The following is a 15846-nucleotide window of genomic DNA, read 5'->3' as shown; positions in this document are numbered from 1 at the left end:
ACAGGAGAGAGAAACAGAGAGAGAAGTGACTTGATTTAAAGCATATGGTAAAAGCACTTAAATAATAACACAGAAAAAAACCCCAGCCCTCACCTGTTTTTATTAATAGTTATGTTTTTGGTTTTGCTGGTTGATTTAGTTTTAATAGTAATGGATTTTGGGTTTTTTAAATTATTAATTTCTTTTAATAAAAGGGATTTTTTCCTTATTCATTCATTCATTCATTCATTCATTCATTCATTTATTTATTTATTTATTCCGCCCAGTCCCAAAGGGACTGTCGCTCAGACACTATACTTTTCCGCCCACACCGAAAAAAAATTAGAGGGTACATTGGCCTCAACCATGGAAAAGGTAAGAGGACTAGGTACATGGGGTTTTGCCAGTTTATAAAGCCTTAGAAGGTGTGCAGGTTCTCCAAATATCTTCACCATACTACTGAAACTGCCGCGTTTACAGCTTCTAGAAGTTTGCGCAAAATGTCATTTTTGCCAACACAGCATTTTGCAAACTTTACTTGAGGTCTCGTAGAACTCCCAATTTTTAGTCTTTTGAATTAAACTTTTGCACAGCATAGTTTTATATCATAAAGAAACTATGTGCCAAATTTCATCAAAATCTGAGATGGTAAGGAGGGGACCACTGGTCCACTTGACACAGAATGACCCATTTTTAAAGTAATAACAGGACATTACTATTTTCAATTGCTATATATAATAAAGACTGAATTTTATTCTTTCTGTTAGGAGAAACCTTCAAAAGGGGAACAGGATAAAAAAAATATTATTTTTGGGGAACCTGTGAATATCACACCAAAAGGTATGTTATATTAACTATATAAAAGGTATGTTATATTAACTACTCTGCATCACATGCAAATTAGCAAATTAGCTATAATAAAGTTACTTCACAATTTATGCATTATAGTTGCAGTAGTCGAACCTCGAGGTGATGAGGGCATGAGCAACTGTGAGCAATGACTCCCTGTCCAAATAGGGCCGCAACTGGTGCACCAGAGCAAATGCCCTCCTCGCCAGAGCCAAAAGATGATGTTCCAATGTTAGCTGTGGATCAAGGAGGACGCCCAAGTTGCCGACCCTTTCCGAGGGGGGTAATAATTCCCCCCCCCCCAGTGTAATGGATGGACAGATGGAATTATCCTTGGGAGGCAAAACCCACAGCCACTCCATCTTGTCAGGGTTGAGTTTGAGCTTGTTGACACCCATCCAGACCCCAACATCCTCCAGGCACCGGCACATCACTTGCACTGCTTCGCTGACTGGACATGGGGTGGAAAGGTATAACTGGGTATCATAAGCATACTGATGATACGTCACCCCATGCCCTTGGATGATCTCACCCAGTGGCTTCATATAGATATTAAATAGCAGGGGGGAGAGGACTGACCCCTGAGGCACCCCACAAGGGACAGACCTAGGGGTCGACCTCTGACTCCCCACTAACACCGACTGCGACCAATCTGAGAGGTAGGAGGAGAACCACTGAAGAACAGTGTCTCCCACTCCTAACCCCTCCAGCCAGTGCAGAAGGTTACCATGGTCGATGGTATTGGAGCCGGGAAGGACCCCCTCCCCAAAGAAGCGTTGACAATCTCCTGGACCCAGCTCCGTGTCACCTCTCGGCTGGCCGAAACCAACCTCTCGGCTGGCCGAAACCAAGAGGGACACGGATCCAGTAAGCAGGTGGCCAAACTCACAGCTCCAATGACCTTGTCTACTTCATCAGGTGTCAACAAGTCAAACTCCTCCCAGACCGGTGGACAAGGATGGGCCCCAGTCATCTCGACTGACTCGTTGTCAGCCGACACTGCTATCCAATTGGAGTCGAGGTCCGCACGGATCCAAGCGACTTTATCAGAGAAAAATGAGTTAAACTCCTCGGCACTGCTCTGCAAGGGCTCCCCAACTCCCCCCTGATTCAGAAGGGAGTGGGTCACCTTAAATAGAGCGTCCGGGCAGGATTCCGCTGATGCAATCAAGTAAGCCTGATACGCGCATCTTGCCGCCTTGAGCGCCACTTTGTAAGTCTTAATGTGAGCTCTTACAAGTGTTCAGTCGGATTCGGATTTACTCTTCCTCCATCACTTCTCTAGACGTCTCTTCTGGAGTTCCAACTCCCGGAGCTCCTCGGTAAACCAAGGAGCTCTTCGGGGTCTAGTGCCACAGAGAGGTCGCAGCAGCACAATTCGGTCAAGAGCCTCCATCGCAGCCCTATTCCAGGCAACGGCAAGAGACTCTGCCGAGCTGTGGACAAGTAAATCTGGTAAAACCCCAAGCAGCCTCTGAAAGCCCTCTGGGTCCATCAGGCGTCTGGGGCAGAACCACCTAGTCGGTTCCACCTCCCTGCAGGGGAGGATTGGAGTCAGGAAATCAAGCCACAGTAGAAAATGGTCTGACCATGACAAAGGCAACACTTCTAAGCCCCTTAGTCTCAGACCATTACTCAATTGCTCCAAGAGGAATACCATGACGGGTGTGTGTCCCCCCTCATGAGTCGGACCCTGAACCACTTGAGTCAGGTCCATGGCTGTCATGGTGGGCATGAACTCCTGTGCTAATCCAGAGGGACAGCCGAGTGATGGCAGATTGAAGTCCCACAGGGCAATGAGTCCGGGGAACTCCACCGCCAACCTGGCCACATTTAGCGTTTGATTTGGAGAACATTAGAGCTCTGAAACCCAGTCAAGTGAGTGATTTGTTGAAGCTTGTGCAAGAGACATTTGTTGCCGGCTTGAGCCGTTAATCCTGACCTTCGATCGTACACCAACATTCCTCTGCAGTCATTGTGGCTCTAAGCCAATTTGTTCAGAAATAGAACTTTGAGCTCCATTATCCTCAGACTGTGCGTGTGTTTGTACACTGCCTTGTTGCGTGGCCAGCCTGACACGCAGAACAGAACAACTCCCACCTCATCAAACACACACAGGCCTGGTTTAGTTTTTTGCTCTTTTTTTCTTTTTTTTTTCTACTACTGCCGCAGCCACAGAGCAGATTCAAGCAGCTATTGATTTGTTCCATCAAGAGTTACAAACTCTAGCTCAAAAAGACCAAGAATATTCAATTAATTTTGCTTTGGCTTCTTAGCAGTATTTCAATAAAAGTAGTGTGCATGTCAGAATGCAGCTGTGAAAAGTATTTACCGTGTTTCCCCGATAGTAAGACCCCCCCCGATTGTAAGACATATGGGGGGTTTCAGGGGCGTTGGCTAATATAAGCCATACCCCGAAAGTAAGACATATGTCTTACTTTCGGGGAAACACGGTACTAAAAGCGAGGGAGGTGTCCGCTACTCCCGCCGCCGCCTTTGGTCTCCCCGCCGCGCCTGGGGCTGCCTGCCTGCCTGCTGCCGTAGCTGGGCTGGGCGCGGGGCATCCTCGGTGTTGGGCAGCAGCGGGAGGAGCCGCAGCCTCCGGACCCGGCCAGCCGGGCACCCCCAGGACGCGCATCGCAGACCGGCCCCGCCGCGGCGCAGGAGGGATGGAGGCCGGGCCCGACGGGCAGCTGCGCCTGCCGTGCAACGCCGCCTAATGCCGCCCGCCCGGAGGAGAAGAGGCCTTGGCCGGGCCGAAGCCGCCTTTGGTCTCCCCGCCGCGCCTGGGGCTGCCTGCCTGCCTGCTGCTGTAGCCGGGCTGGGCGCGGGGTATCCTCGGCTTTGGGCAGCAGGCAGGCAGGCAGCCCCAGGCGCGGCGGGGAGACCAAAGGCGGCTTCGGCCCGGGCGAGGCCTCTTCTCCTCCGGGCAGCCGCGCCTGCCGCGCAACGCCGCCTAACGCCTCCCGCCCGGAGGAGAAGAGGCCTCGCCCGGGCCGAAGCCGCCTTTGCTCTCCCCGCCGCGCCTGGGGCTGCCTGCCTGCCTGCTGCCGGGCTGGGCGCGGGGCATCCTCGGCGTTGGGCAGCAGCGGGAGGAGCTGCAGCCTCCGGAGCCGGCCAGCCGGGTGCCCCCAGGACGCGCATCGCGGACCGGCCCCGCCGCGGCACAGGAGGGATGGAGGCCGGGCCCGACGCGCCTGCCGCGCAATGCCGCCTAACGCCGCCCGCCCGGACGAGAAGAGGCCTCGCCCGGGCCGAAGCCCGAAGACGAGCCGGCCCCGGTGCCCGGGACAATATAACACATACCCCCAAAGTAAGACACAGTGGGGCTTTTGGGGGTAAAAAGATAGTAAGACACTGCCTTACTATCGGGGAAACACGGTAGTTATTTCAATTTAATAATTGCCCTATAATCTAGTTATAGCTTTCATCTTGCCTTATCATAATGTGAGATAGAAGAATAGGACTGAGGAATAATAAATTGGCAGAACCAATCAAACATAGAGGTGGAGGAATGAAAAGAGTCTAGCAATAGAGTCTTCGGAGAGGGGCGGCATACAAATCTAATAAATAATAATAAAATAATAATAATACTTTTCAAATTTGAATTGGCAGAATTTACTATTTTATTTTATAGTTAAATCAACTTTGAGTGATGACAAAGATGAAGAGAAGTACACAGACTCTCCACGGGATTCAGAAGTAGAATTAGGCAAAAATAAATGGTACTAGATTTTAGACATATGCAAAATATTAATCCACCTCTACATTTTTAATGCTTTGTAAAACTAACAAATTTGAGTAGAAAATTAACAGATGAATACCATTGAGCTTTTGATGAATAACTTTATTTTTTATATACTAGGTTCACTTGCCATTCTGGGAATTTTTTATTTGATAATATGCAAAATGCACCTTCACTGTGGAACAATGTTTCTCTATATACAGTGTCATTTTAAGTCAAACATATCTTGGAAAGGTTTGTGCAAACCAACTAACAAATTATAATAATTACAAATACATTTTATTATAGGACGGCAACATATAGATGCAAAAGCCATCAAAGAAATTGAAAGTAAAAGCAAGGTATGTATGCAAAGTTCCTTTAAATATTGGTATTTCTTTGTATTATGTGGGCGAAAGAAATTTCAACATTTCTGAAACTAAAAACACATTTAATACTACTTATCATTAAAATGAAATGAAAGAATATTAATCCTGTACCATTCAATTTGTATTCTGTTGTGGATTATGGAACGCTCAATGATGTATATGTAAAGGAAAACTAAAAGCTCTCGTTTTGGAACAAAAATGGTATCGAAAGGGGCTTTTGCTTCTGTGTAGTAATTAAATTTATAGATAGAGTAATAGAGCTTTCACCTTTATTTGTATGATTTTCTGTATATTAAACCATCAAGGCATACTACTTTCTTATGTTTCCTGTCATACATACATACATACATACATACATACATACATACATACGTATTTATTTATTTATTTATTATTTGGATTTGTATGCCGCCCCTCTCCGCAAACTCGGGGCGGCTAACAACAGCAGTAAACAGTAAATAACAAAATCCAATAATAAAAAAACAGTTAAATACCCATTATATAAAAAAACCCCATACATACAAACATACCATGCATAAAATTGTAAAGGCCTAGGGGGAGAGTGTATCTCAGTTCCCCCATGCCTGGTGGCAAAGGTGGGCTTTAAGCAGTTTACGAAAGGCAGGGGAGGGTGGGGGCAATTCTAATCTCTGGGGGGAGTTGGTTCCAGAGGGTCGGGGCCGCCACAGAGAAGGCTCTTCCTCTGGGTCCCGCCAAACGACATTGTTTGGTTGATGGGACCCGGAGAAGACCCACTCTGTGGGACCTAACTGGTCGCTGGGATTCGTGCAGCAGAAGGCGGTCCCTGAGGTAATCTGGTCCGGTGCCATGAAGGGCTTTATAGGTCATAACCAACACTTTGAATTGTGACCGGAAACTGATCGGCAACCAATGCAGACTGTGGAGTGTTGGAGTAACATGGGCATATTTAGGAAAGCCCATGATTGCTCTCGCAGCTGCATTCTGCACGATCTGAAGTTTCCGAACACTTTTCAACACTTGTCACAAAAGTACAGGATTTTCTTTTCTAATATGTTTTTCCCAATCTATGATTCATTATATAAAAACAAAATAATAACCTTTATTATATACATGAGTATAAGATGATACTCCTGCCTTTGTATGTCCACACCCAATTTTAATATTAAAGATTACTTCTTCGCATGATAGGTGGCCTTCGTCAGTCTTCGTATTCCAAATTCATGGACTTAATTCTTAGGCTCTTCAGCAATGTGCGAGAAGCGTGAACGTGGAAGTCTCGACACCTAAAGTGTATTCAAATTAGGAAAGACTCTGATGAAATGTTACCATCTCAGAAATTATAGAAACTATTAGAACCAAACAATTGTTTTTAATCATACACACCTATTCTTAAGCTAACAGATACCTCTGGGAGCTTTCTTCATAAAGATGTTCCTGGAGAGAACCTGCTAGTTACTTGTCCTAAAACTACTATGCTTAAACTTGGCAGATTCTAGTTTGCACATTAAATTTTATGAGTTTCCACTGGAGCTGTTTCCATGGGGCTACTTTTCTGTGCCACTCAATTGAACAAATTCTTCCTCCAGCAGCAGAGTGGAATTGTGAAATTGGCATCTTGTAAGATTTTTAGCATAGTAATAGTAATACTCAATTAGATTGAGTTATGCTTTGTTGGGTGCTAAAAGAAGTACACTGTAGCTAGCAATTCGGTACCAGACTAGAATTGGAAATTAACATTTCAAATTCCAAGAATTTAAATAACTTAGGTGCAGTGGTACTTGAGAGAAAATTTTCTCTCACAAAGACCTGCCTGGCATTTACACTGTCATTGCTCCTGCTTGACTGTGTCACTACTATGGGCATTAATTTGAAATCAGCTTTGGAAAATCTTTTAAATAATAATTTACAATTAAAAGTATAGTCTTTTATGCAGACTGAGATATTGGTGAGTTCATGTTTCCTGGTTGTGATACAGGGGTAGTCATAACTCTTAATATTAAGTTGATTTATTAGAAATACTACTTTGTCAGCTATTAAATCATGATTTGATGTGGCATCTAATTAAGTCAATTTCCATTTGTGAAATTTTCTTAGTAGAATTAAAAGTTAATAAAAGAAATGAAGGATGTTTTGATTTAGAATATAATTCTGTTAAATTCTACTTGTTTCATTTATAGCTTTATAGAATCTTGAGTACTACTAATGATCTGGATGACTTGCCTCCATCTTCAGATTCAACTACAGAGGATATTGAGTCACTTTCTTCCATTCATATACAGTAGTACCTCTAGATACGAGTTTAATTCGTTCCAGAAGGGAGCTTGTATGTCGAACAACTTGTATCTGGAACAAATGGCTTTAGACTTTGTTTTTCCCCTCCGAGATAACCAAAAGCAAGGATTCTTGCGCCACCTAGTGGACGCTCTGCTCGTATCCCGAATTTGAGCTCGGGTCTCGAAAAGAAATTTCTCTCCCCTCGTGGCTCGTATCTTGGAATACTCGCATGTGGAGCAGCTCATATCTAGAGGTACTACTGTATTTGAATGGAATATATTATTTTGAAAAGGAAAATAGATAGTTCTCGTATAATGATACAATTGTTATGCTCTATCCGAATAAAAAGTAATTATTCAGGCAAAAACTATCCGGATTTTTGTTCTCAGTGTTTGATGAATGATTGGAAAGCCACAATCAGGAGCAGCACCTTCCATATCGTCTCTCTGAGGAATTCATGAGAGACGTAACATGTCCATTTCTGAAGAAATGTTTAGATATTCTGAGTGTTACCTGTTGATTGATAACTTTTATTCAACACAAATTTGTTTGATCTCCTAGAATGTAGCTTACATCTCTAGATTCTATGAATTAATTTATTTGCTATCTTTCTTCTCATTAAATATTCAGATGATGGGAAAAAAATTATTAATCAGAAGTCAAATGTTACAACATGAACTTGATGAATTAAAACTAGACTTTGTTCGCATCAGGATTCAGCATGAGGAGGATAAAAGCAAACATTTGGAAGAAATAGAAGGTTTGAAGGAAAAAAATAAAGAACTGACTCAAATGGTTTTTCAATACAGTGGACAAACAAATGTATCAGAAACTGAGGTTGCAATGATAGCATCCAAATTGGAACATTCCGATGAAAATAAAGAAAGATTGGAAATAGAACTTGATTCACTACGCTCTCGTTTGAGTTCTGCTCTTCAGGAACTTGATTGTCAGGTATCAAAAAGTGATATTGAACGATTGCTTCAGCGAGAGATGGATGAATGGGTCCGCTTAAAAAACAAATTGAATTGCCATGTATGTACTGTACGAGAAACCAACAGTGGCTTGTCTCAACAGTTAGGGAAACCTAAAAGTAAAGCTAATAATCTTGAAGATAAACTTTGCCACAGTCTCCGGGAAAAGAACTTGTTGTTAGACAGTATTCAAAGAGAACTAAACCAGTCACAGAGCCAAGTGAAAGAACTTGAAAAAGCACAACAGCTTGCAAAGTTTCAAATAAGAACATATGAAATGAAAGATAGATCTATGCATGAACATTTAGCACAAGTACAAAGAGAAAATATCTTACTCAAACAACAGCTTGAATATGTTCAGAACAAAGCCATTATCAAAGATAAAGCATTGACAGATCTACATGATCAAATCAGTAAGCTCAGAAGTAAAACTGAACAGCAAGTTCAGGTGATTGAAGAGAGAAATACACAATTAATTACAAAATTTAATAGTTTAATGGACGAAGTCAAAAAATGTGAATCTGAGCAAATAGATAGAGAGGTAAGTATGATTTATGTTATGTCAATTACATCAATGTCATCATTTTTCAGGATACAGATTTCTAAACTAAGCTTAATTTTCTCTTGGAGACACTATATTAATTGAATATGGTAATATGATAATGATGGACTTTATAAGGAAGTGAAATATTGCCATTTTATTGCACCCTTTAAATAATTTTTGCATTTCTTCTGCAAAAAATTGATTGCTTTGGTTGATATTGGTCAGAAAAGAAAACTAAAAAGCCCACATATCATAGAAGAGACAACTTTGCCTCCCCCCCCATATAGTATATATGAGCATAGAGACACATACATACGTGCACAAACTCATAAATATATGTCATTGAACATTTTTACCCATTATAAATATTACTTAGGTAAGTTAAAATATAACCATTTCAGTTTACTTTGTATGAATTATTTCATTAAAAATCTTTTTTAGAGAACAATGAGGAAAGTGCAGAACATACCAGAAGTTGCCCGCGAAAGGAAATTGAGGACAAAAGCTTGTTTGGAAGATGTAGAACATCATTCTATTGACTTTGAGGATGATAAAGTGCAACTCCAGATGGAAATGGAAAGAATGGAACGTAAGGTATGCTTGCAACCGTTTATTAGATGCTTTGTATCTTCTACTGTGGGAGTTTAAGAGAAGACATCCAATACTTTCTGATGCATTAGTGTTTGAAATAGTTTGGCCATGGTTCTCTTCCTACATTGAGAATATATTTATTAAAATATATATTAAAATATGTCCAATGTATGTGGCTGCACATGTTTTGCATGGTTTTACATTGGACAAACTAATTGAAGAATAAACGCATGCATTGCAGAGCATAAAAATGCAGTCAAAAAAGAAGAAAAAACTTCCTCCCTTTTCCAGCACATTAAAAAAAAGGACATAAAATTGACTTCGAAAAAACTAAATTACTCTCCAAAACAGAACACATATATGAAAGAATAATCATGGAAGCCATAGAAATAGAAAAACACCCCCTCAGTATGAATAAATGTGATGACACGTCCCGCCTCCCAGAAATTTGGAAACCAGCCCTAAACAAAAAAACATATCACAATCATCACCATGTCAATCCTTCATTCCTAAATGTCATTCCACCAACCAATCAAATCATTAAAACACAGCCACCCAATCTATTTGCTACATTCAAACCAAATCTCCACCCCCACCACTATTTATAAGGAACAAATGGCAGTTGCAAACAAACTATAATTTACAGCAGCATGAAGCTTACAACTTCAGCCTGATGATGGTGAATGTGATTTCACCAAAACATCGCATAGACATTCAAAATATTACATGGGGCAAAACCCGAACTCAGAACAATCTACATACATATACCCATGAAAATCTACCAAAACAAACAAACAAACAAACAAACAAACAAACAAACAAACAAACAAACAAACAAACAAACAAATATTATAGAGGAGATACTCATAGTAAAATATATCTAAGAAAGAATAGAAAAGAAGATAAAGTAATAGAACATATCAATGAAAGAATAGAAGAAGAGATATAGGAATAGAAGAAAGGTATAGGAGATATAGGAGAGCAATAGGACAGGGGACGGAATGCACTCTAGTGCATTTGTACTCGCCCCTTACTGACCTCTCAGGAATCTGGATAGGTCAATCGTAGATAATCTAAGGGTAAAGTGTTGGGGGTTTGGGGATGACACTATGGAGTCCTGTAATGAGTTCCACCCTTCGACAACTCGGTTACTGAAGTCATATTTTTTACAATCAAGTTTGGAGCGATTAATATTAAGTTTAAATCTGTTGTGTGCTCTTGTGTTGCTGTGGTTGAACTGAAGTAGTCGCCGACAGGCACGATGTTGCAGCATATGATCTTGTGGGCAATACTTAGAACTTGTTTAAGGCGTCTTAGTTCTAAGCTTTCTAGGCCCAGGATTGAAAGTCTAGTCTCGTAGGGTATTCTGTTTCGAGTGGATGAGTGAAGGGCTCTTCTGGTGAAGTATCTTTGGACATTTTCAAGGGTGTTAATGTTTGAGATGTGATATCTGTTCCAAACCGATGAGCTGTATTCGAGGATGAGTCTGGCGAAAGTTTTGTAAGCTCTGGTAAGTAGTGTAAGATTGCGAGAGCAGAAGCTACATAGGATTAGGTTTACAACTCTTGAAGCCTTCTCAGCTATATTGTTGCAGTGGGCTTTGGCCCTTAAATATTTTGTTATTAGTATACCGAGGTCTTTAACCGAGTGGGGATTATCTGTGATAATTTGATTATTCAGTTCATATTTGGAGTTCAGATTCTTTTTCCCAATGTGTAGGATAGAGCATTTGCTAGATGAGATTTGGAGTTGCCATGTGTTAGACCACTCAGAAATAGAGTTCAGGCCTTTTGGGAGAGTAGTTGTGTTATCGGTGGTGTTGAAGAGTTTTACATTGTTGGCGAAGAGGACACTGTTGCTTGTGATGTAACCGCAAAGGTCATTGATGTAGAGAATGAAGAGCTTTGGTCCCAGTACACTACCTTGGGGAACACCGCTTTTAACTGGGACGGGGGTGGATATGATGCTTCCTATTTTGACCACTTGTTGTCTGTTTGACAGGAATGCTGTAATCCATCTGTGGAGGGATCCTGAGATGCCATAGGATTTGAGTTTTAGGAGTAGCTTGTCGTGGAGCACTGAATCAAAAGCTTTGCAAAAGTCGATATAAATTGCATCTATAGATTTCCCTTGATCTAGATGAGTTGTCCATATATTTTTGCAGTGCAGGTTGCAGGATAGTTTTTTTCTGAAACCAAATTGTTTGTTAGAGACCAAATTATTAGTTTCTAGATGGAGAGTAATTGATTTGTTTATAATTGATTCCATGACTTTGCATGGGATGCAGCATAGTGAAATTGGTCTGTAGTTATCGACAAGAGAGGGGTCTCCTTTTTTGAAGATGGGGATGACCATTGTTTTCGACCATAGCTTAGGAAGTATGCTGGTTCTGAAGGATTTTTCAAAAATTATGCTTAGTGGTTCAGCTATGGCAAAAGAGAGGTTTTTTAGGAAGTAAGCACATAGACCATCTGGTCCAACTGATAGAGAAGGTTTAAGGTCACGTAATGCTTTTTCAACTCATTCTTCAGTGAAGTCTACTTGGGTTAGGTCGTTGAGGGAGTTTGAGGTGCGATTGATGAAATTGGGGGATGAGCCATTGCTGTTAACAAAGACAGAGCCGAAGAAAGAGTTGAGGAGGTTGGCTTTGCATTATATTCCAGAAAGTAAAATATCATTTAGCTCTCTGGCATTTATACTGTGGGATGCATAAAGCTTATAGTGTCCCCCAGGTTACTCAACTTCTGTATGTAATCAGTGTGGTAATGATTATCAAGGATTGCAGGTTTAGGTGCCTTCTCTATGTAGGTAATATTGAAGTTTCTTCTTTCTGCCATCATCAAGAATGCTGAGCTTATTGAGTTGCTGCTTGGGCTAGATTGAAGACATTCTGGTTGGAGGAAATCTCATAAAATGGGGAATGATTTTTCCTGTTTTGTTCTTCCTTGAAAGGATCAATTGTAGATCTGGGCTTTGACAAAAAGTGCTTATTTGCCATTTTGTCAGGATGTTTCTTGTATGTGAAACAAGATATTATCCGACTCTCTGGAACCAGCTCCTCCTGGAGATTAGAACTGCCCCCACCCTCCTTGACCTCCGTAAACTCCTTAAAACTCACCTCTGCCATCAGGCATGGGGGAATTGAGTCATCCCCCCCCCTCCCGCGGGCCTATACTATTTATGTATGGTATGTCTGTATGTATGTCTGGTTTAATAATGGGGTTTTTAAATGTTTTTTAAATTTATTAGATTTGTCATGAATTGTTTAATTGTATGCTGTGAGCCGCCCCGAGTCTACGGAGAGGGGTGGCATACAAATCTAATAAATAAATAAATAAATAAATTAATACAGTTCCTCATGTTGTGGTGATCCCCAACCATAAGTCTAGTGCCAATTCTCCCAACACAGCTTCATGCTGATTGGCAGGAAGGTCAGAGATTCTCAGTTAGGGTTTTTTTTAAAAGTAACTTGATTGATTTGGGGGGGGGGACGACAAGATATCAATGACTACTTCAGCTTCAACCACAACAACACATGAGCACACAACAGATATAAACTTTAAGTAAACCACTCTAAACTCGACTGCAGGAAATACGACTTTAGTAACCGCTTGGGCAGGAAACCCTACAACACTTCAGACAAATGGTTATGCAACATCTTCTTTAAAACTTTATTTTTATTTTTTATTTTTATTTATTTATTTTGTCCAATACACAATACACATTGAAGAGAATAGACAAGTAGTAATATATATAAAGAAAATGATAGGATAAAAGATATAAAAATAGAGAAGATATATGAAAGGAAGAAAAGATAAAGGAGATAAAGGAGAGACAATTGGACAGGGGACAGAAAGCACTCTAGTGCACTTATGCACACCCCTTACTGACCTCTTGGGAACCTGGAGAGGTCAATCGTGGATAGTCTAAGGGAAAAATGTTGGGGGTTAGGGGTTGACACTAATGAGTCAGGTAATGAGTTCCACACTTCGACAACTCAATTGCTGAAGTCATATTTTTTACAGTCAAGTTTGGAGCAGTTAATATTAAGTTTGAATCTGTTGCGTGCTCTTGTGTTGTTGTGATTGAAGCTGAAGTAGTTATTGACAGGTAGAACGTTGCAGCATATGATCTTGTGGGCAATACTTAGATCGTGTTTTAGGCGTTGTAGTTCTAAGCTGTCTAGACCCAGGATAGTGAGTCTGGTTTCTGTTTTGAGTGGAGGACTGAAGGGGGCTTCTGGTGAAGTATCTTTGGACATTTTCGAGGGTGTTGATGTCCAAGATGTATGGGTTCCAGACAGATGAACTGTATTCAAGGATGGGTCTGGCAAAAGTTTTGTAGGCTCTGGTGCAGGGGTCCCCAAACTTTTTACACAGGGGGCCAGTTCACTGTCCCTCAGACTGTTGGAGGGCCGGACTATTAAAAAAACCCTGCAGTTTTCTTAATGCCGCTGTCTTGAGGTAGGAGGAGGAGGTGAAGTGGAGCAAGTCCCCAACTCCTTGCCGAGTTTTCTCTTTCTTTCTCTCTCTCTTCCTTTCTCTCCTTTTCTCTCTCTCTCTCTTTCTCTCTCACTTTCTCTCTCTCACTTTTTCTCTCTCTCACTCACTTTCTTTGTATCTCTCCCTCTTCCTTTCTCTCTCCCTCTCTATTCCTTTCTTTCTCTTTCTCTGTTCCTCTTTTTCTTTCTTTCTCAGTCATTCTTTTTCTATCTCTCCCTCTTCTTTTCTCTCTCTCTCTTGCCTTCTCTGTCCCTCTCTCTCTCTTGCTTTCTCTGTCTCTCTTGATTTCTTCCTCTCTCTCACTCACTCTATCTCTTCCTCTCACCCTCTCTATCTCTCCCTTTCTTTCTCTCTCTCTCTGTCCCTGTCTCTCTTCCTTCCTTTCTCTCTCTCACTCCTTTTCTTGTTTTCTTTCTCTCTTTCTCTCTCTCTGTCCCTCTCACTTGATTTTTTTCTCTCACTCACTATCTCTCCCTCTCCCTCTCTCCCTTTCTTTCTCTCTCTCTGTCCCTCTCTCTCTTTCTTTCTCTCTTTTTTCTTTCTCTCTGTCCCTCTCACTTGATTTTTTCTCTCTCACACTCTTTCTCTCTTGCTTTCCTTCTCTCTCTTGCTATCTCTATTTCTCTCCCCCCTCTCTTGCTCTCTCTTTTTCTCACTTTCTCTCTCCTTTCTTTCTATCTCGCTCTCTGTCTGTTGATCTCTCTCTCACACACTCTTTCTCTCTCTCACATGTTCTCTCTTTCTCTCTTCCTTACCTCTCTGTGGAGGCCGGGGGCGGGGAGGCATGGCACCGGCACATCCGCAACGGGCAGGGGCAGCCACGTCTCCCTTCTCCCACTGCCTATGTCTACCGCCGGCGCCTCCCGCCAAGTCGGCGGCCGGTGCTGCAGGTTTGTCGGGCGGGAACTGCCACTTCCCTCTGGGCAGCCCATCCAGGCGGCCGTAGAAAGTGCAATAATCTCTGCACTTTCTATGGCCACCTGGCTGGGCTGCCAAGAGGGAGTGGCAGCTTCCACCCAAGGAACCTGCAGCGATGGCTACTGGCGGGAGAAGGAAAGGGAGCCGCGGCCACCCCTGCCCGCCGCAGATGGGTGGGTGCTGAGCCTCTCGGTTGTGGCCTCTCCGCCCCCATTCCCCTGCCAGCCCAGGGGATGGGGAGTGCGCGCGCATGCGCAACATTCAGAATAAGAAAAACCTTCGCCATTCAAAAAAAGAAAAACTTTAGCCAGCCTCGCACTTTCGTCGCTCCCCGCCCCCAACTCCAACGCCCGGCTCCATGTAAAATCTCGTGTGCTGCCACGGGCCGGATAAATTGCCTCAGCAGGCTGCATCCGGCCCCTGGGCCGTAGTTTGGGGACCGCTTCTCTGGTGAGTAGTGTGAGATTGCCGGAGCAGAAGCTTCCAGTGTTGGAGCATTTACAACTTCTGGAGGCGAGTTGATCCTCTCATTAATTGTTCTTAACTGTCCGGAAATTTCTCCTTAGTTCAAAGTTACTTCTCTCCTTCTTTAATTTCCACCCATTGCTTCTTGTTCTACTTTCAGGCGCTTTGGAGAAGAGTATGACTCCTTCTTCTTTGTGGCAACCCCTGAGATATTGGAATACTGCCATCAAAGTTTAAGCAAGGCTCTTCTATAACATGTGGTCTTCAACTCCCAGAATTCCTGGGCTAGCATGATTGGCTCAGGAATTCTGGGAGCTTATTTATTTATTTATTTAGTCCAATACACAATAATACACAATGAATGTTATAGAGGATATACCGTGTTTCCCCGATAGTAAGACCCCCCTGATTGTAAGACATATGGGGGGTTTCAGGGGGGTCGGCTTATATAAGCCATACCCCGAAAGTAAGACATATGTCTTACTTTCGGGGAAACACGGTATAAACGGTATTGCGGGGGGGGGGGCGATGACATTGCTTCCAAGCTCCCCGCGCGCCCCTCGCCTTCGCTCGCCGCGGCGCCACCGCCTCTTCCCCTGCCGAGGCTCAGCTGCAAGCGGCCAGCGAGGCCGCTCGGCTCCGAGGCGAGCGGCCG

Source organism: Erythrolamprus reginae, chromosome 6 (assembly GCF_031021105.1).
Source record: "Erythrolamprus reginae isolate rEryReg1 chromosome 6, rEryReg1.hap1, whole genome shotgun sequence".
Lineage (NCBI taxonomy): Eukaryota > Metazoa > Chordata > Lepidosauria > Squamata > Dipsadidae > Erythrolamprus > Erythrolamprus reginae.
This window is presented reverse-complemented; position numbering follows the sequence as displayed.